At 39.6% G+C, this 21,732-nt stretch overlaps 1 protein-coding gene across 2 annotated transcripts in view; it reads left to right on the top strand.

The window, feature by feature from the left end:
- Window positions 1–21,732, top strand: part of LOC139467974 (uncharacterized) — a 116,301-nt gene that overhangs the window by 19,709 nt on the left and 74,860 nt on the right. Inside the window, exon 1 of one of the 2 annotated variants that reach the window (XM_071249594.1) lies at window positions 2,263–2,342. The exons of the other annotated variant lie outside the window; for it this stretch is intronic. The gene's annotated coding sequence lies outside the window, so the exon portion shown is untranslated. Of the gene's footprint in view, window positions 1–2,262; window positions 2,343–21,732 lie in introns of those variants that run through there. 2 annotated transcript variants of the gene reach the window in all.

Here is a 21,732-nt window from a genome sequence, read left to right as displayed (position 1 = left end):
GTCTTCGCCATGCCTGTCGTTTTGACACAGAGGATCACCAAAACCCTCTTTGCTAATTGTTTTATTTTAATTGATTGTGTAGAATAGCATTTTACACTTGAGATAAACAGTAGAACAGCATAGAAACTATTCAATATACTTCGGGGTGTTTAAAATCGTTTCCTTTACTACACAGAATATACATGATCAAAGCGAGAAGATATTAGTCAAGATTATCCGCCGAATTAAAATTTGGTGTTGAGGGTCAAATAGCCGTGAACATTAAACAAATGGATCGCTGAACATCCGTGATGGCACCAGGTGTGCGCGAAAAGCGTGAGCATGTCCTTCTCTCAGTTCATAAAAAGGTAAGTTTTTAGCAATCCTGCCATGCGACGGCGGACTGTAAACAAACCAAACAATCAAGTGATTGGTGAACCCGACAATCCAGTGACGCGATAGTGCATCACCCCAGATCACCATAAAATTTAGTAAACAGGACGTTGATAGCTCCAATGTCTAAAAAAGATTTGGTTATGATTATGGAAATGTTTTTGTCGCCTCTATTTGCTCAGCCTAACGGCAGTGTTGTGACATAATCACTTTATTACACTGCTACAAATCATTACGGTTTTCACCATCACCTCTGATCTTTTAGGATCAATACAATGTCTTCGTTAACCAATCACATCAGCTGCGGGGCTATACTCTTTATTACCTGCAATATCACCAGCTTGCCCGTATTAAAGGTAGTCGCCGAGCTTCATTCCAAGCGCTGCTTAATCTCAAAACGAGGTTTGTATTGTGGTGCTACGTTTGAAGAAAGGAGGTTTCCGATGCGACCTTTACCACTTTGATGAAACAAATGCGCCCGGGCATTGCCCTGTCTGGCGCTCGGCATTAAGGGGCTTAAACAAGGACCGGTCGACTCGGAGTCAGTATACTGTGTCTGAGTGGGGCATTCATGTTAAACTGCGGCATGATATCTAAGTGGGTTAGCACTATAAATGAGCATCAGTTCGGACTAGTACAAGCAGCCACACACACACGCACACACGCGTGCATGCACGTCGCTATATAAGTGCAATAATCTTGGACGCGACGTTACACCCAATTTCACCTCACCTCACCTCACCTCACCTCACCTTCGTGTTTTCGTTTGTTTCGCTTGAAATTTGTGAGTCGATGTGGAAAAGAAGAATATGAACCGTTTAGAAAGATGACATCTAACTGGCTCAATAACCAACGGATCATTTGTTTAAATTAGGCAGACAACGTCCGCTCAGGGTTCACTCAACGCGACGTGAAATGGGTTTGTCATGTATTCACGCATAAAACCGCCCCTGTGGAAAAGTCGTAGAGCGTCCGCTCTGAGAGTGCAAGGTCGGGGTTCGATACCCGGCCTCGTCATACCAAAAGACGTTAAAATATGGTATTTGTTGTTATCCTGCCTGGCTCTCGACATTAAGGGGCTAAAACAAGGACTGGACGTTTCGGAGTCAGTGTACTGTGTCTGATTGGGGCATTCGTGTTAAACTACGGCATGGTAGCTCAGTGGGCTAGCACTATAAATCGGCATCAGACCGGACAAGTACAAGCGGTCACAAACACGCACGCACGCACATAATGCAATTATCTTGAACGCGACGTTAAACCCCATTTCTCCTCACCTCGTCACTCAGAGAGGTGTCGTATCGGTTTAAAAGATCTGTTTTTAATTATTTAATTGAAATGAAGTATTTCCCATGTCGTCTGATAGCAGATCCCAATCATAGAATACAGATTTCTGGCGTTCGAGTAAGAAGCCTCCACAACCCAACCAACTCTGAATACCGTCACTTGCTCTAGCCATAGAAGCACCAAAGGGCCAAATACGACATCGAAATCCAATTTTGAAATCTCTTTCGCTAATAATTTCCTTCTCAAAATTTACACAGTGAATATTTATTTCCATGAAACATATCAGCAAACACAACGAGCAACGAAATGCATAAAGCTTAAACAAACGCAGGTAATATTATTAAAATGAGAAATATGATAAGTGAATGCATGTCCATCACTAAGTAGAACCCTGTCTGATTATAATCACCTTGACCTTAATCCTTCCCTGCGGAAGGTCGACATGTAGGGAAGAGGGCAAGGATGATATCATTACATCAACATCGTTACTCTGATTGGGTGAGTCTCCCCCGAGATACTTCAGGAGTGTAATCGGCTCTCCTTCTGTTTATTTAATGGATCTCCTGTAACAATATCATTTGTCCTCCTGCTAACAGTCATCACCAGCGTCATGCCCGTTAGCTGGAGATATTATTCCTCGTCGTGCGTCTCAGTGTTCATTGACGATTGGATACCTTACTATGGTAAGTGGCCTTCTTGTTTCTATTCGTGTTAAGGGTGTATTGTTATTGTATTACAAAAATATACAGCGGCGTGTTAAAAGGCTAGTTTGGCCAGTTTACAAGGTAAAAATAACTAGAGAAAGAAGATCGCTGAATTAGCCGCGAGAGGCGACAATGCTTGTCGAGAGGCTGACTTGGTTGTTGCATGTCATCGTATCACAATTGCATATAATGATGCTCATGATGTCAATCACTGGATTTTCTGATCAAGACTCAATTATTTATAAACCGCCGTCATATAGCTGAATGTTGTTGAACAACAAACAAACAAAAAAAAGAGAAAGAAGACGGAAAGAAAACCCGACAAGACAAAAAAAGGAATGCTTGAATAACGTGAATTTATATTAGTTAATAGTGATTCATGGTTATGTTTTCGGAATCGTACAATGGACTCTTGTCCATTCTTGTTATTATGAAAGGGTACCGATTTTGTCGCTTTTATCATCTTTAAGGTATGCGGAAACGTCTTTTCGCCCGAAAATCAGACATTCTTTGTCTAAATATACATGTACGAAGTGGTCTTTGAATGTATTATTTAATTTGTCAAAAGCAAAGTTAACATCATTGTTTACAATTGAATGTATTGATGAATACATATTGATTTATCATTTATGCGTCGTGTTGGCTGTCCGTGTTGGTGTGTCCCGTGTATACACGTACACTACAGCTACCACATGGACCGGGGAAGTTTCAGGCCGACTTCTATTTGGGTCAGATATCAAATAATCTTTTCCTTTCAAACTGATGCTCATCACAACGGGAAATGAAAATAATTTCACACTATAGATGATCGACGTGAATTGAATTTATTTCAATGTTGTCAAATTAAACACACGTAAACTATAAATCTTTTTCAAGAAAAGAAGGTAGACATAATGTATGAATATTTTGTTAGAAGCACGTACATCAAAACCTCGTTTATAAAATTGTTTGATAAGCATTTCTTAGAAGTAGATGTACTTAGATGACAAAGTATGGTTAACAACGTCTATATTATATTGTGATAGCGACGTTTCGGTATAAACCCTTACACCTCATACCGTCAGTCTTACTGGACAACGGCATAAAGATCTGTACTGAAAGGTCGCTTTACAATCGCTGTGTAATAAAGTAGTTAACCATAAATTGTCTCCCTTGTCATCCGTCAACTCCTAAAAAATGCTTATCAAACAATTCTAAGAAAAGAGGTTTGAGTCACGTGCTTCTAACAAAATGTCATTAAACAAGATCAAAGCTACCTTTGCCACTGAGTCGTTTATTAGACTGTTATATGTAGTCTGGCCAAAGGTAGCGCTTGAATGTCTGTTTGACACAAGGTTCATAAAACGTCTTATCGCATCATCGTCTTTATGACACTCGTATTTATGGGACTCCCATATAGCTCAAGGACACCAGCTATACCCTCCACACGTGTGTGTCTGTGCGTGCGTGTGTGTGTGTGAGTGAGAGAGAGAGAGAGAGAGAGAGAGAGAGAGAGAGAGAGAGAGAGAGAGAGAGAGTGTGTGTGTGTGTATGAAAGAGATTGTATGTTTTTGTGTGTTTGTGAGAGATAGTGCGTGTGTGAGACAGAGAGTGAGAGTGTGTGTGTTTGTTTGTTTGTGTGTGTTTGAGGGAGAGAGAGAGAGAGAGAGAGAGAGAGAGAGAGAGAGAGAGAGAGAGAGAGAGAGAGAGAGAGGGGGGGGGGGGGGAGTGTGTTTGTGTTGCAACCACTTTAATTTATGTTAGCTTGTAAATATTGCGCCATAACGACCTCCTCACGATGTTTACTGTTAAACAGAACGTATGAGGCAGTGCATATATCCCATTTAAGAGAAGTTAAAGACCATGGAACCTTTTTATACTACTTTTGTTAATCTATAAGGGTTAAACATAATATGGCACGACAGATTAAATATAGTAATATGGAAGAATCGTGTGGCCCTTAACTTCATTCGAGTGGTGTATTAATATGTCGTTCCTAGGAACAGCTGTTGATTAAGAATGATGGGTAGTTATTTGACGCCACAGATTGCGATAGCTAAACTTTATCTCGGTGTCCTGGAAATAACGGTGTCTGGACTCTTGGTTCTATTGAGTCATCGCAGACTTACGATTACAAATAAAGAGCCAGTTTTCACATTCTTGGGGTAAATATTCTGAACATGTATTTATTATTCTGGTGTTTATTGTTCTTATTTGTATTCTGCTTGACCGATGCTTTAAACATTGCCGCTAAATGAAACAAAAACAGATTTCTCGTAGTTGAACAGTGACCGTTTAGTGATGACAATGCACATCGTTTGTCTTATTTTATAATACGGGTTTCGGCTTCTGGTCTCGTCACTCATTATTACTGGTACAGTAACAACAATTCGTCTCTGTATCATACAACATGCATACATACATGTCCGTCTGGCCGTCATCTGTGCCCTTGGCAAGCGATGCCAATACTTGTAACATGTAGAGTTGCACTTCCCAGCCGTGCCCGGGAGCTATGATCATGGGTTCGAATTCAAGAATCGCCCTGATCATGTTTCTTGGTTTGTCAGCACCTTACAAATGTTCTGGGTTCCCCCACAGTATTGACATCTAAGACCCGCACCAGCTCGACATTCCCCTCACAATCAAGCTTATCTTTAAGGTATGCGGGAACTTTAAAAATGGAATGCTTGAATGACGTGAATTTATATTAGTTAATAGCGATTCATGGTTATGTTTTCGGAATCGTACAATGGACTCTTTTCCATTCTTGTTATTATGAAAGGTACCGGTTTTGTCGCTTTTATTATCTTAAGGTATGCGGAAACTTCTTTTCGCCCGAAAATCAGACATTCTTTGTCTAAATATACATGTACGAAGTGGTCTTTGAATGTATTATTCGATTTGTCAAAAGCAAAGTTAACATAATTGTTTACAAATGAATGTATGGATGAATACATATTGATACTTATCATTTATGCGTAATGTTGGCTGTCCTTCCCCCTCACAAAAAGCTGACACGCCTTGACATAACTGACACACTGGCTGTTCAAAGCGGCGTTAAACCCATGTCACTTACTCACTCACAACAATTGCTAAGACCGACGTGTAACAACTCTTCAAATACGTGTGGGAAAAGAAGCTTCTGGGTAGTTATAAATCTTTTGCAGTCGTGTATCGCCCTGGGGCTCAATGCAGGAGATGTCCAATCGATATTGATATTTTGTGGTGATTCACGGATGAAGTATTTTATCTGTCCATCAAGATTGTTTGATTCTTGTTTTCCCAATGCCTTCAGAAACCTGTCTATGAGTCGGTCTCATTCGATGTTTTGGCTTGAAAAACCCATTGACAGCTGAATAAGAGTTATATAACATAATGAAAAAATACCAGCGGTTGGATGGCTAATGGTGCATAAGCTAAACTCGGGAGTTCCGGGTCTGAAGACATCCAACATACACTATCATATTTTTCGCCTTGTCTAGTGGTAGAACGTCTGCTCGTTGAGCGGAGAGTTGGTCCCGGCCGCGCCACACTAAAATACTTTAAAATATGGTCCTTGTTGTTACCCTGCCTTGCGCCCCGTATTAAGTGTATAAAACAAGGATAGTCACCTCGTATCACTGTGTCTGAGTGGGTATCCATGTTAAACTGCGGCATGGTGTCTCAGTGGACTGGCACTGTTAAACCACACACGTGCATTCAGTGGAAGCCTCGGCGGCTGAGTGGGTTAGATCGCTGACTTTGTGTGCTGGCGATTAGTTGCCTTACTCTCTGAGTGTGGGCTCGAATCCCGGATGGGACTCAACACGAATAAGTACATGTACTTGAATTTATACTTTACTAACATTTGTTATAAATAATAATAATAATAACAACAACAACAACAACAACAACAACAACAACAACAACAACAACAATAATAATAATAATAAAACACATATACGCATTTGCTGACCTCTTTTAATCCGATCTTATTTCGTAAAGTTTACAGATGCATATTTTATGCTAAATCATATTACCCCGTACTTCGTTAATCCGTATATTTGTTAATTCGGATGAATTCACTCGGAACTATTTCATCCGGATTAACGAGGTTTCACTGTACAGATGAAAATCGCCATTTGATTTAGGAACCTGACCGAGGAACGACACTGAAAAGAACCAAACCACAGTGTCCGGCTTGATATTGTGAAATGCACGATGTTACTGTATTCTTAGCAACTCCCCTACATAGAAAATAAACACTTCACCAAGACAGACGACTTGCCTCATAGATCAAACACGAACTCGGCTTACGCTGAACATAATACCCCTGAAACTGTTCATTGTTGTAAATGTTCACAGCGGTTGTTATTTACAAAGTTAGGTGAAGGCGACATCACTACCAGTGTGTCATCTGATGAAGCAATCATCGCTTAGAGACCGACTAGATGCAGGACACTGATGTTTATTCAGTGAAGGAAGTGCCATTGTCGCCATAAATCACACCTGTTAATCTTTATAAATGACAAGTTATCTTTGGGACATCGGAGATTGAGGTTAAAACTGACTTAGCAGCTGAATTACCTGGCAGCCTCAAAGGCCATCTATATAAATATATGTGTTTCTCGTGTCTATGCTTCGCTTACAATAGAGCGGATGGAACATATTTATTAAAACATATTTCGCTGAATATTTTGGGTTGAGAATATAACCAGTGTTCAAAATAGACATCGGTCCGTAGGCCCTAGGAGGACGGATTTGTTCTCGGGTGATAGTTTTAAATTTTTAGCAGGCCCTTGCGGCCTGCAGTTAATTTAAGTAATTTAAGCATTTGTTTAAGTGATGTGATAAACATAACGTTCATATTTATAAACAGTAGGATTAGACCTTTCAAATGGTGTATGACTTCTAGTCGCAAAGGTGTTTTACAAGCTGATAATTTCCTGATAAAATGTAGGCTTCATCTATCACCGCCGAGTCTTCGGGAACTCAGTGCGATAACAGTGAAAGCTTCCGGCTGACTGGTTGTGTTTTGTAATTTATATTGCTGGAGTATGTCTCGTTGCATCTGGGCCGACAGTTTTTTTCCACTGGGCCTACAGTTTGTTTAGAAATGCTGGCCTTTAAGGCTCTCAGTCTGTGAGTTTCAGACACTGAATACAACTATTTTACGTTGAGAGAAGTGGTTCAGATGCAGTACATTTGGTCATGAACGCACTAAGGCGTCATTTTGGTCTGTTCGTCGTTCAGTGGTTGTACTATTGGTGAGGAGAGCTTGCAATGGGACCAAAGCCCGACACCCCCAGGAACCATGATGCCGATTAGGGACACCAATCCATAACCCTTGGCCACCAACATTGATTAATACAGGACCCCGCGTCACAATCCCCCGACTACTGGATCCAGACATGTCTAAGGATAGCAACTCTGCACACCCCTGGGGATGGGGTAAAGTGACATTACTGTTTGATGTACCAATAATCATTATCAGGTCGGATTTCGTGTTCGAACCCAGGATCGTTGGGGATAAACGAACATTATATATGAGGCAGTATGTACACAATGCGCCATCGAAAGAAGAATACAGCACTCAGTGAATCTGTTGAGATCTTTTCACCGTCAGTTCTATCTTAAATATACTCTTAAACGTATAGATTACATTAAACTACCCAAAAAAATTGATACTTTGAAAATACCCAAAATGTGTTTCTTATAACAAAGTAAGGTACTGTTAACTGAAATACTCCTGCAAGCAGCGTGAATCTGACTCACTCACTCATTCGCTGACGAACAAGTGATTAATCTTAGCGAAGTTAATTGTAAACGATAAGGTTGGTGAGATAGAGACTTCAGCGCTTGTAGCTTAGATTTGATCAAATCATATTTGTCGCAAGAAGGATTTCTAACCGGTAGCAGTTAATTGCTTCAGCCAATCGGAAGTGGATCTTGGGTAACCTCAAAGGTAATGTCGGTTTAATGGTGTCAGAAAGTGTCTGATGTTCATGGGATTCCTGTGGGACATTTTATACAGGCGAGGTCATCTTGACATTCACTCGTTTCCCGAACATCCGTTGTCATAACGTTAATACTTTGAAACACTAGGTGTCATGACTGACATTGTAGTGATTGTTGAACACCCAGTATTATAGCTGTTAATGTAGTAATTGTAGACCACACAGTATAATGACTGTTAAGATAGTGATTATGGACCACCTGCAATGGTTGTCTATGTAGTGAGTGTGGATCACCCAGTATAATGACTGTCAATGTAGTGATTGTGGACCACCCAGTATAATGACTGTCTATGTAGTGATTGTGGACCACCTATAATGGTTGTCTATGTAGTGATTGTGGACTACCTAGTATAATGACCGTCAAGGTAGTTATTATGGACCACCTATAATGGTTGTCTATATAGTAATTGTGGACCACCCAATGAAATGACTGTCAATGTAGTAATTGTGTGACTTGCACTGCAGTGGTATCATGATCTACATTGTAGTTGTTGCCGATCACCATGTATCATGGCCGTTACTGTAGTGATTTCCTTGAAGTGAATGTTGAACACCTGGTGTCATGACTTTGGTATTATGAGTGTCATCGTAGTTGTCGATCACCCTGTGTTCTGACTTTCACTGCAGTTGTATAATGATCTACATTGTAGTTGTTGCCAAACACCTAGTATCATGGCCGTTACTGTAGTAATTTCCTTGAAGTGAATGTTGAACACCCAGTGTCATGACACTGGTATTATGAGAGCCATTGAAGTTGTCGATCACCCAGTGTTCTGACTTTCACTGCAGTGGTATCATGATCTACATTGTAGTTGTTGCCGAACACCATGATTGTATCATGGCCGTTACTGTAGTGATTTCCTTGAAGTGAATGTTGAACACCTGGTGTCATGACTTTGGTTTTATGAGTGCCATCGTAGTTGTCGATCACCCTGTGTTCTGACTTTCACTGCAGTGGTATAATGATCTACATTGTAATGTTTGTCGATCACCATGCATCATGACCGTTACTGTAGTGATCTCCTTTTATCGAATGTTGAACACTCGTTATCACTGTCAATTATTAACATGCCTCCGCGATATATCTGGATCATTGTTTAACTGGTTACGACAAGGTTTAGAAACGACCCTATCAGATTTTGTGCATTTATATGTGAAAACAAGTATCGTTTCTTAATTCAATGAGAAATCGATCGTAACTCATCGTAAGTGTAGTTTCTATAGAACTGCTCTTTCAACGATGTTGATCATTGATCATATGTTGCAAGGAAAATAATCACACACCCGTATCAAATACATCACCACAAAATAACCAGTACTTGTTTGTTTCATTTTAGCAACCACCAAACATGGGTGAATGTTTTCTTCTGCACGACAGTTGCCATGCCTTTCATGCTTCTACGACAAGCTGTCATGGCCAAAATCTAATCATATATGCGTCAATAATATTCTGTTATGTCGGTTGTGTGCACTGCGTGCATGGTTGCAGTTATTGACCGACATGTGATGCAACATTATGTTAATCACGTACTCAAGGATAAAAGTGTTAACAATAATTCATTCCATAATAGCAATCGTTAAGGCAAATACAACTGCCTCGTTGTCCTGAGTCAAACGTTTTGTGGGTCCAGGGTATCTTCTCTATTTGTCTTCGTCTCGGAATAATAGTATATGTTGCCTCATAAACTATCCAATTTCAACATTTATTGTCGCTTGTCAGGTGTTTAGTGAGAGTAAAACATATGACGAAAACCCATTGACTACCAGGTCCTTTTTTTAATGATATGCAGGCAGGCGTAGGACGCGCTCGTATCTTAAACAAATAGCTTCATGTTTATATAATCTGCAAAATGTATGTGATATTCAAAACTAACAGTGAGTGCGAGAGTTGGGTTAAACGCCGATTTAAACAGTATTCCGGTTATACCACAGCGTGTCAGCTTAATGTGAGGGAAAGCCCGAAGTGATGCATGTCTCAGATGTTTACCACTTTAGTAAATTCCACGATCACGGGTATGTACTGCCAAACCTAGAAGCATGGTGGCTTCGAACCCACGATCATTGGTTTCTGGTGCGCCCAAGGGAAGCAACTCTGCACAGCGAATTGCGTTGTCAAAGACAACTGGGCCATCCGTGCCCCTTTCGAAACTTTCGAAAACGACGGGGGTGTGGAGTGAAAAATTGAATTTTTGAGATAACGCAAACATTCGGTTAAGCGGCGTAGCATGGTCCGAATTAATCTCCCAATGACAATTTGAGGGAGTCTTGCTCATTCCTCTTGCTGCACCTGGCCCAGTGTACTGATTATAAACCCGTCGCTCTGACCAGTTGTTTGCCAAAGGTGTTTTAGAAATGTCTGTTTATACATGTATCAAATGTTTGCATAGATAATGGGATAATTACTTCTTGGCAATCGGGATTTACAGCTGTATCTATGTATCAAGTGACCAGTTTATATAGTTTCATAGCTAAGGCAATGGACGCAGATATTTGAACAAAATTTCCACAGAGATTCTGCGAGGTTTCAGAAATTTACTGAATAAAGTAATAGGCATTTGCGATATAGTGTATTATTGTAGACCAACCATCAAATGTTGCCTTTCGTTGACGTCCCCTTGACGTCGAGACACGTCCACACCTGTCCAGAAAGTCCAGAGAGAATGTGGTCTCATCTGAAAACATTACACGAAAGCATCGGCGATTTCCACAGTTTCTACGCTCTAAACACCATTGGAGTCTGGGTAGGATGTGTCGATTTGTTAACGGTGTTACAACACGTGGTCGCTGAGCATACAAATTATCTGGTCAGTAACAATAATTCCGATGGCCCGGCGCAAGGGATCAGCAATTTGATTGACTTGGCTGGAATTTTGATAAATCAATCTTGGACCTGTGTTGATGACCTTGGGGACCCCGCCTGGGCCCGATCAATAACATTTTGTATCTGCAGAATTCTGCAAATCACAGACTCAGACACATTGAATATATGGTCTACATCTCTACCAGTTTGAAGCATGCCAAAGGCCCTAAGATGTTCATTATGTTGTAGACGTCGCATTCCTAGTCTGATTACAAATACTGTATTAAAAACTGGAGTAGAGCGCTTACGTGTTTGTGTGGATAATAAAAATCAACAATAATAAAAGCTCAGACCTTTCACTGAAGTGTCAAATTCAAGAATGACCACAAACCCACGTGAACAGAAGAATTGCATGGGCAAAGAGTAATGTTTCGGTCGTGGGGCGTAAGGGTTTGGTCCCAAAAAAACTCTGGCAGTTCTCAGCTGATCATAACATTTTACACTCCATTAACCCTAGTTTCGTTGGGGGTATAGTTGACAACTGAATATACAGATACATAAATAACTTCGCTTGTGGATCTCTACAGAAAAGATTGAAGTATGAAGATTTGTTTCTCTTTCTGTAAAATAACAGTGATGACACGATATATTAAATAGGTACTCCATGTGGTATAATTAGGTATTCCCTGTGGTATAAATAGGTTCTCCCTGTGATGTAAACATACATCCCTGTGTTGTAAACATGTACTCCCTGTGGTATAAACATGAATCCCGGTGGTATGAACACTCTTCAAGAAACGCACAGGTAGATTTTTAGTAAATGCTTTGTACCTAATAAAGTCGATTTATTTAATTTAACATCATAGACACAAATATGAAATGTTACAGTTCGATAGTCGTCACATGTTGTCGTTGTCCAAAGGCATTGAAAACTGTTGCGCTGAACTCAGTATCTCGTGTGACAGCCCCGGGCAGCAATCACGGCTCTGCATCTCCTCAGCACTGACTGGATAAGTGTACGAATTCTGTCCTGCGGAATTCTGCGTCATTCTGCTTGTAACGCGTTGGCCAGTTGTGGGAGTGTCTGCGGCGTGTTCTGACGTTGACTTACACGTCGATCGAGTTCATCCCAGAGGTGTTCGATTTGGTTGAGACCTGAGATCTGATCTCGACAGCCAGGGCAAATCGGTGATGTTGGCGTTATGAAGGTAGTCTACCGTGAAACAGCTACCTCTGGCGGTCAATGACTTGAAGAAGGTGAGGTTGAAGAATTTGATTCATGTAGCAATTTATTGTTAAATTTCCCTGAAACACAACCAAGTCCGTTCTCGTGATGTAGGATATGGCCCCCCACACCATGACACTATCGCCACCGAAATTGTGGAATTCACGTACACAATGTGGGGCAAAATGCTCATTTCGACGACGATAAACACGTTGTCTTCCATCTCGCCGGTGAAGAAGAAATCGTGATTCGTCGCTAAACGACACTCGTCTCCAGTTTCTCAACTCCCAAGTCTGTAAGGTATGGCACCAACGCAAGCGTCGCTGTCGATGGGTCTGTTGCAAAACAGGGACGATAACTTGTCTTCTGAGACAGATTCCAGCCTCACGAAGATGGTTCCTGACAGTCTGGTCCGATATCCTCCTCAAACCAAGGATGCGAACTGTGCAGGGGTGGTAACTCTTGGTCGACCGGTTCTCGGACGGTCTGAAGTGGAATTGAACTGTGTGTATCGTACACAAAGGCGGCAAATGGTGCTGTGGTGGACGTTAAAGTGGCATGAAACAAAAGACTGCGATTCCCCTCTTTGGATACGTCCTATGGCGATGTTCCGATCGGCAGCGCTAAGTCTAGGTATTTTCGAACTTGAAAAATGGTGACAATTGAATGACAAATTATTGGCTTGTGCTTGCCTTTTTATAGCCACTACCCCGAGTTACGAATGCCATAACTTGCACGTGCATTTTGCTTTACTGTTTTCCTCCATGACATTTTTGAACAAGTGTGAAAACAATGCCGTTTAAAACATTGCAAACCGACAGCGGCTGCGTTTTGACGCACCGTTTGTCGAATATCAAGCCACCAACATTTAACAAAACATACATCCAATTTATATACCGGATTTTTTGTGTAGTCAGGTTCAATTAACTACACACTACCTGTGCGTTTCTTTTTTTAAAGAGTGTATAAATTGGGAATCTATGCGTTATGACCATACATCCCTATGATTTGTATAAATAAGTTTATATATAAATATGACATTGTGGTTTAAACATGTATCCCTATGGTATAAACATGAACTCCCTGTGGTACATATAGGCAGCCCTGTGGTATAAACATGAATTCCTGTGGTATAAACATGCACTCCCTGTGGTATATATAGGCAGCCCTGTGGTATAAACATGTATCCCTATGGTATAAACATGCACTCCCTGTGATACATATAGGCAGCCCTGTGGTATAAACATGAATTCCTGTGGTATAAACATGCACTCCCTGTGGTATATATAGGCAGCCCTGTAGTATAAACATGAATTCCTGTGGTATAAATATGCACTCCCTGTGATACATATAGGCAGCCCTGTAGTATAAACATGAATTCCTGTGGTATAAATATGCACTCCCTGTGGTACATATAGGCAGCCCTGTAGTATAAACATGAATTCCCTGTGGTATAAACATGCACTCCCTGTGGTGCATATAGGCAGCCCTGTGGTATAAACATGAATTCCTGTGGTATAAACATGAATTCCTGTGGTATAAACATGCACTCCCTGTGGTGCATATAGGCAGCCCTGTGGTATAAACATGTATCCCTGTGGTATAAACATACACTCCCTGTGGTACATATAGGCAGCCCTGTGGTATAAACATGAATTCCTATGGTATAAACATGCACTCCCTGTGGTACATATAGGCAGCCCTGTGGTATAAACATGAATTCCTGTCACAAGACCAAATAGCGTCCATTCCAATTTGGAATGAACGTTGGAATGCTTTGGAAAGATCGCTCATTCCAAACTTTCCAAAGCTTGGAAAGATCGATCTTTCCAAAAAATCCAAAATTGGAATGGCAACATTTCCAAACATATTTCCAACACTGGAAATGTTTGGAATGACTTGGAATGGTTTGGAATGGTTTGGAATTGTTTGGAAATATGGTTAGAAGGAACAAGTTAAAATATGTTTTATCAGTAATTTGAACAATAAAAAGACAATGAATTAGGGGCTTTAGGGGTTGCTTATATAGTAATTTTGAAATTTTGAGATTTGGAAAGAATGCCAAGAGTGGGTGGTGGACGAACTAAGGGAGCTGTGTGTGTTGGGTGGTTGTTAGATAAGGTAGTTTTGGTTTTATTATTTTATTTGGGGTTTAAATGCGACTAATTAGTCCTGTTTTAATTAGGTATAAACCTAAGGCTTTGAATTTTTCTAATTTATTTTATGGATTTAGGATTGATTCTAGTGTAAGTCCGGTTTGAAGATTTAGGGTGGTCTGTAGTGTTGTTTGGTGTGTTTGGTAGTGTGTGCAGTGTATGAGTACGTGTTCTGGTGTTTCTTGTTGTTTGGAATGTGGGCAGTTTCCTGTTCTGTGTAGATTAGCTATTTTACGATGATTATTTAGTTTGGTGCGGCCTGTTTGTAGTTTAGTAATTATTGTGTCGATTATTTTGGATGGGTGTAGTATTTTTGGTTTATTTAGGTTTTTTTTGAGTACTTTCCTGATTTGGCTATTTAAGTTTTGGTATATATTTTGCCATTTTTTTGTTGATTTTTTGTTTAGTGAGACTTTTGATTTCTGATTTTGAGCTGGGTAAGTTTAAGCTTATTTCTGGGAGTTAAAGGGATAATTTTGCTGCTTTATCTGCCTTTTCATTTCCAAAGATTCCTACGTAGGCGGGGGTCCAAATGAACTCTATTTGTTTACCTGCCCTAGTTAAGTTGTTTGAGCTATTAAGTATTTGATTTATTAGTTTGGGGTGGTTTTTAGTGTTTTTATTTTTGAGGGCTCGTAGTCCACTGAGGGAGTCGGTTAGGATGAGGATTTTTGTTTTGTTTTTTAGATTGCTGATTGTGTAGTGCTGAGACAACTACTGACTGATATAGAAGATTTAGCGTGCGCTTTCCGACTGCAGCGTATTTCGCACACAGGCCTGGCCAGACCATTTAGTGTATTCCGAAAAGGGTGAAAGTGGTGTGTGCAACCCAAAAGGGGGCTTTTAGGGGGTGCTTATATTGAATTTTTGAGATTTTTAAATTTGGAATAAATGCCGAGGTGGGTGGAGGAGGGAACTAAGGGAGCCGGTTGAGGTGGGTGTTTGTATTTTTATTGGATTTTGGATTGGTAAATTAATTAGTTTTTAGATGCGCTTAATTAGGTCTGGTTTGATTAGAAATACGACATCGGAATTTACTGGGAGAGAACGATATCATCAAGCTCCTCCCTTTCTTGATTGGCATTGTCAATCAAGCAACAGCGTCTACCGGTATTCCTACTTCTCAGATTTCATTGGTCAGTTCTCGCGTGTTAGATTACAGGCCCGAGTTTGACGCTGTACTCGAAGCGCTTAGCGGAAGTACTGAAATCAATCGTTCTGCGCATGCGGATTGCTTAATGCCTTGTCCAAATTTTCCGTTCTGTGCATGCGCGATTTCGCGTATTGTTTCCACTATATGTCACCACTATTTGACAGTGATTCATAAACACAGTCTCGTGATGAGTTCGGAATCGTACAATGTCGCTTTAATTTATGGCACGTACTTGATCGGCGCGTATTTCCCATTAACAAATACAATGATAACGGTAATAATTTTAGTCAAAATAATTAGGAAAGCGCAAGGCTCAGGAACGTCTGAGTATAGGAAAAGGATTTATACTTTCGAAAGTTATATACTCGTCAAATACGCAAAAGAATATCAACCTGCTTTTAAAACTTATTTTTGTAGAAGGTGATCTTGGTGTTTATTGCCAGATAGTATATGCATATACATTTTCCAGATATTGCTTATTTTAATGTTTATTAATAGTTTTAAGGTTCGTCCGCCTAATTGACGGGATTCCACTTTCTCATTTGTACATGACACTTAAACAGTGTTCTGTTACTGTAAACAGATTAGTTTCAAATTCCAAACTGGTGATATCTATTCAGACTAATGCTTAGTCTCTAAAACTGTATAGTTTTTAAAGAAACAAGTAACTCCATTTAAATTGAAGAGTCACATGGAAGTGCACCAGAATTATACACTGTATTCCGGACGATTGTGTTCTTTCATCTACTTTTAAATGTTGCCTATACACTAATCTGGACGTACTAGTCATTGTTCTATTTATGTCATCCTATTATATATATATATTTATATCAGATATACATTAACGCATGTTACCATTCTAAAGTCATACTCTCATATAACCTTATATTGTTCATAGTATCAAAGTTTATTCAACAACATCAAGAACAGCAATTTAAACTACTGAAACACCCAAACACAAGGCTGTTATCAAGCGCTGGTGCAGACGTGATGCATCGTAAAAAACTGTATCGTGATGTCTTCAGAAATACAATTTCTTGCAACATTTATACTACGAGATAGTAAGCCTAAAGCTTACTCACCGGTGGAACGTAGACAATATCGCTTATACAGATATCACGTATTTGAATGTTAATACTAAAGACAACACTCATTATTTTTGCAGTGCCGATATAACACTTATACACGTTTATTGGTGACTTTCATCAGTTTTGCTATTAATTTTAAAAACTTTGTTTTCACATATACAAGTAGCAATACCCGACTAGCCTGTCATAGATACTTATGGGGCAGTTTTCAATCTTGTACTGACTTACTCTGGTGTTCCTGAGGGGAGGTTATTGGCTTGGGTGTTATACCCCGTTTTTCTGGTAATCCTATTATTACTTCATTTTTATCTAATGACACCCTGTTCTCTGGATCACGGCTCCGTGACTATCCATAACAATTAAGATGAACATTCAGATCAAGTACATGAATGAGTTTGTTTGGACGCCACAGTCAATCAAAGACCAATGCTGTGCGGTTTGATTACACACTTCTACCAGGTCGAACATGGTGGATCTTTTTCTACCTAAAGAGAATCATAGTTCATATGCTAATCCATCTATTGCCTACGAAAACCGTCCCGCTCAAGATGACCTTACTTGTTGTTAAATCCATTCAAATGCGCTGAAATGTGCGTGTCAAGGACAGCTGATGTCCGATGCTGAAGAACCGTGTTCACAGCTGCCCGACTTGGTATTTTTCTGCACTGACAGAAACTGGATGTACTGACACACAGCTGTTATAGATATTTAACTAACCCCTGATCAAATAGATGCCCTTCGTTAATCTCTGTATGGAGTACCGTATATACCTGTGATAACGATACCGGTGGCGATGCTGATGGTGGTGGTGATGATAATGATGGTGACGGCGATGCGGGAACACCGCATGGATGACCTATTCCTGCATAGATATATCTAGATCGGTGACGCTAAGCCGGTGACCCGTACCCAGATCCGGACATACCAGTGAAACAGGCACTCACTCACTCACTCACTCACTCACTCACTCACTCACTCACTCACTCACTCACTCTGTATCAATCTATCAGTCAAACAATCAATCAAAATGGAAATCGAGTGACGGATGCTTGACTCATTGTAAGTCTTTGTACGCCATTGTATCGTTGCTAGTGGTACCAGTTACCGGTTTGGGCTAGACGAAGCATTGACGAAGCAAAGAGTTTAATCAGACGTCTCCTTGGGGGAGACAGGTATCACACCTGTGATCCCTGGCGATAAGAAATATGACATTGCGTACCAGGCCAGCAGTTAGACATAGCAACGTATAATTGTAAATTCTCCTCGGCGTAATATATATCTTGCAGGTGTACGTAAACAGGATGTGTTTGGTAACTTGAGCAGGAAGCACAAGTACACGAAGGGATGGTATTTCAGATGACAAATGAAAGAAGACAGAAAGATTGTGACCCAAATTTAGTGACTGGTGGCCGTGTCGCACACACGAATTTTTATTAAGTGTATCCTCCAGAGTCAGTAAGAAACTAGAAATAACTGCCTTTGTTCTGTAAATCTCACCAAGTTTCAGCTTTCGCCTCTGTTATCTGTCTGCACCATCAACTTAACTGCCCTCACACCCTGCAGTTTTCCCGTCCCATATTACCAAGCAGTGACCCACAAGGAGGACTCATGAGTTATACTGTGCCTACCACAATAAGTTGTGAATACGTAGCCTTGCTGTGGCCAAACATTTTGTAACAATTTGGCAAACTTTGATATGTAAACAGCACATATAATTCAGTTTTATTTCATCTTAACATATCAGTTGAATCCCACTTGACCTTTGAAGATCCGGTTAAGAATAGATTTACAGCAACCCATGCTTGCCGTTATAGGCGACTATGCTTGTCGTGAGAGGCGACTAAAGGGATCGGGTGGTCAGGCTCGCTGACTTGGTTGATGCATGTCATCGTATCTCAACTGCGTGGATCGGTGGTCGTGATATCAATCACTGGATTGTCTGGTCCAGACTCGATTATTTACAGACAACCGTCATATAACTGGAATATTGCTACGTGCGGCGTTACACAATGAACAACAAAAACGGAAAAATACGGATCCTACTTATTTTGTGGATACCATATCAATAAATCAAACCAATAGATCGTTTGAGCTAGCTAAATATAAAAAATAGTCGCACGGTCTCACGTGAAATGTTCTTCATGAATACTGTAAATCATGAAATTAACGCAATAATAAGTCAGCTAATTAATGCGAGTATAGAAGAACCCTGGCCTCAAATGCGTCATGACATTTATGAGAGTAGCCTTGCAAAAATCACTGAAGTCATAAAAACGATTTTTACATATATAAATACATACAGAGGAAATGCTTAGCATTTATCTTTTAAGGAAGAATGTGGGACTTGCTTAATACATATGTATGTGGACATATATGTATGTACATTTGGATGAATATAGATATACCTCCTTATAGATAGTGATCGTAGATGATTGTAGAACGTGCACGAAGAAAATGGAATAATTATGTGAGTAATCGGGTAAATACCACGTTTAGCAATATTCAGCCATGTTGCGATATTGGTTTCCAAAATACAAGACGGACCATGAAATTATGACTAGAATTTTGACCTGGCTTTCTGGTGTGATTTAATACCCCATAATCTAATGTAGAAAAAGAGCTAAAAGCACGAATAAAGATCACGAGATGAAACTTATGTATACATCTGGGCATATATTTGCGTAGTATTACTACGTTAATTCATCAGTATATATGTATTTTGCACAAAGGATATTGTAGATCGACGCTTACATGCGCATATAACCTATTCACCAGTGCTGTAATATTTAATTCATTTGTCTTTTGATACATATAGATAGGAACATGGAGAGGCTGTCTGAAGAAATATAGACACGCATGGGATCTTTTGGATAGTTGTACTTCACGGTTAGACAAACGCTTAGTCTCTGAAAATACATTATTTTGGTTAAAACGAGAAACTATATTTAAATTTAAAAGGAGCCCAAGTGATATGGAAATTTTAGCCTAAACCCGTTGAACATCTAGGCTTGTTTCATTTGGGGCTATAGCATTGCAGTAAGGCCTGGGCGGAAGGGAACATAATTTGGTTCAGGGACTGTGAGACAAACTGCATCACGGTCTGTATCGCCGTCATGATCTTTAGAGCTACGAAATTAGAGCCATCTGAGACAGCCACTCGACACCTGTTTGCACCCATCAGATACCAGTCACTACTGTCACTACACCTCTCTCCAAACGAAAAAAACCCCGAAAAATGTCGGAAGTGTATATTTTTAATCCTTCTAATTTACTATTTAGATACATGATTTAACTTAAAAGTAATTATATAGATATCTGTGATGCTGGTACCGTTTTGTCGCCATTGTGTAGCTATTGTGGAGTTATTATGAATATCAAATACATGTCTTGAAATATGGACTTGTAAAAGAGTTCATCAAAGAACCATATGTAGCCATTTAATTGGCGTGTATGGATATATTATCCATTTACTTATACACCCTTATTTTGGACATATACAGCATTTCATTGTACCTTACTATTGAAAAAATACCCGTGAAGATCCGGGTTAGAATAGGCCTTCAACAACCCATGCTTGTACTAAGGCGACTAACGTAATCGGGTGGTCAGGCTCGCTGACTTGGTTGATGCATGTCATCGTATCCCAATTGCGTAGATCGGTGCTCTTGATGTCAATAACTGGATTGTCTGGTCCAGACTGGATTATTTACAAACCGCCGTCATATAAAACTGGTATATTGTTGAGTGCGGCGTTTAACAACAAACAATCAAACAAAAACTACTATTAAGGAAGTGTGCAGGACGACTTGCTTTATACATATATATGTGGACATATATGTATGGACATTTGGATGATATAGATATACCTCTTTAAAGATAGTGTTCGTAGATGACTGTAGAAAATGGAATAATTATGTGAGTAATCGGGTTAATACCACGTTTAGCAATAAAGTAATTATATGGATCTAATGTATTATTGGTATCTGTGATGCTGGTACCGTTTTGTCGCCATTGTGTAGCTTTTGTGGATTTATTATGAATATCAAATACATGTCTTGAAATATGGACTTGTAAAAGAGTTCATCTAAGAACCATATGCAGCCATTTAATTGGCGTGTATGGATATATTATCCATTTACTTATATACACTTATTATGGACATATACAGAATTTTATTGTACCTTATTATTAAAAACATTACCCGTGAAGATCCGGGTTAGAATAGACCTTCAACAACCCATGCTTGTTCGAAGGCGACTAACACGATCGGGTGGTCAGGCTCGCTGACTTGGTTGATGCATGTCATCGTATCCCAATTGCGTAGATCGGTGCTGTTGGTGATGATAACTGGATTGTCTGGTCCAGACTGGATTATTTACGAACCACTGTCATATAGCTGGTATATTGCTGAGTGCGGCGTTAAACAACAAACAAACAAAATCTATTATTAAACACCTTCCAACAATGAGAAATTAAACTTATATTTCAATATATTCTGTTATATTTATAACATAATTTGATTCATAATTTAATTATTGCGTTGCTTTCTTCCCTGTCATTCAATGTACATGTTCAACCCCCTAAACTTTTAATATAATTTCATTTTTCACAAATGGATACGTTAATGAGTTGCCTAGATCTCTCGTTACCTACTCACACGAACAGATTAAAATAATTTGTTTTACTATCATATTTCTGTTTATCTAATTCATAATACGAAATTGATAATTCATTTATCACAGTATAGATCATATTCGTTTATATCACTATCTGATGCTAAGGTTTTATTGCAGAAATTATAATTAATTCAAAATGTAGAAAGATACACAATTTGCCATTATTTATTAAACTGTACAAAGTATAATATAAAGATCAGAATGCCTGTAACGGGTAGTATTTAAGAAAGAAATATTTGTCGATAAGTCCCATTTTTCAAATATGCCCTTCAGTAGTAGTATTGTATATCTCCAAA

Source organism: Haliotis cracherodii, unplaced genomic scaffold (assembly GCF_022045235.1).
Source record: "Haliotis cracherodii isolate W230 unplaced genomic scaffold, xgHalCrac1.p SCAF_2, whole genome shotgun sequence".
NCBI lineage: Eukaryota > Metazoa > Mollusca > Gastropoda > Lepetellida > Haliotidae > Haliotis > Haliotis cracherodii.
The sequence above is the reverse complement of the archived record's forward strand: the minus strand, read 5'-3'. Positions and strand labels throughout refer to the sequence as shown.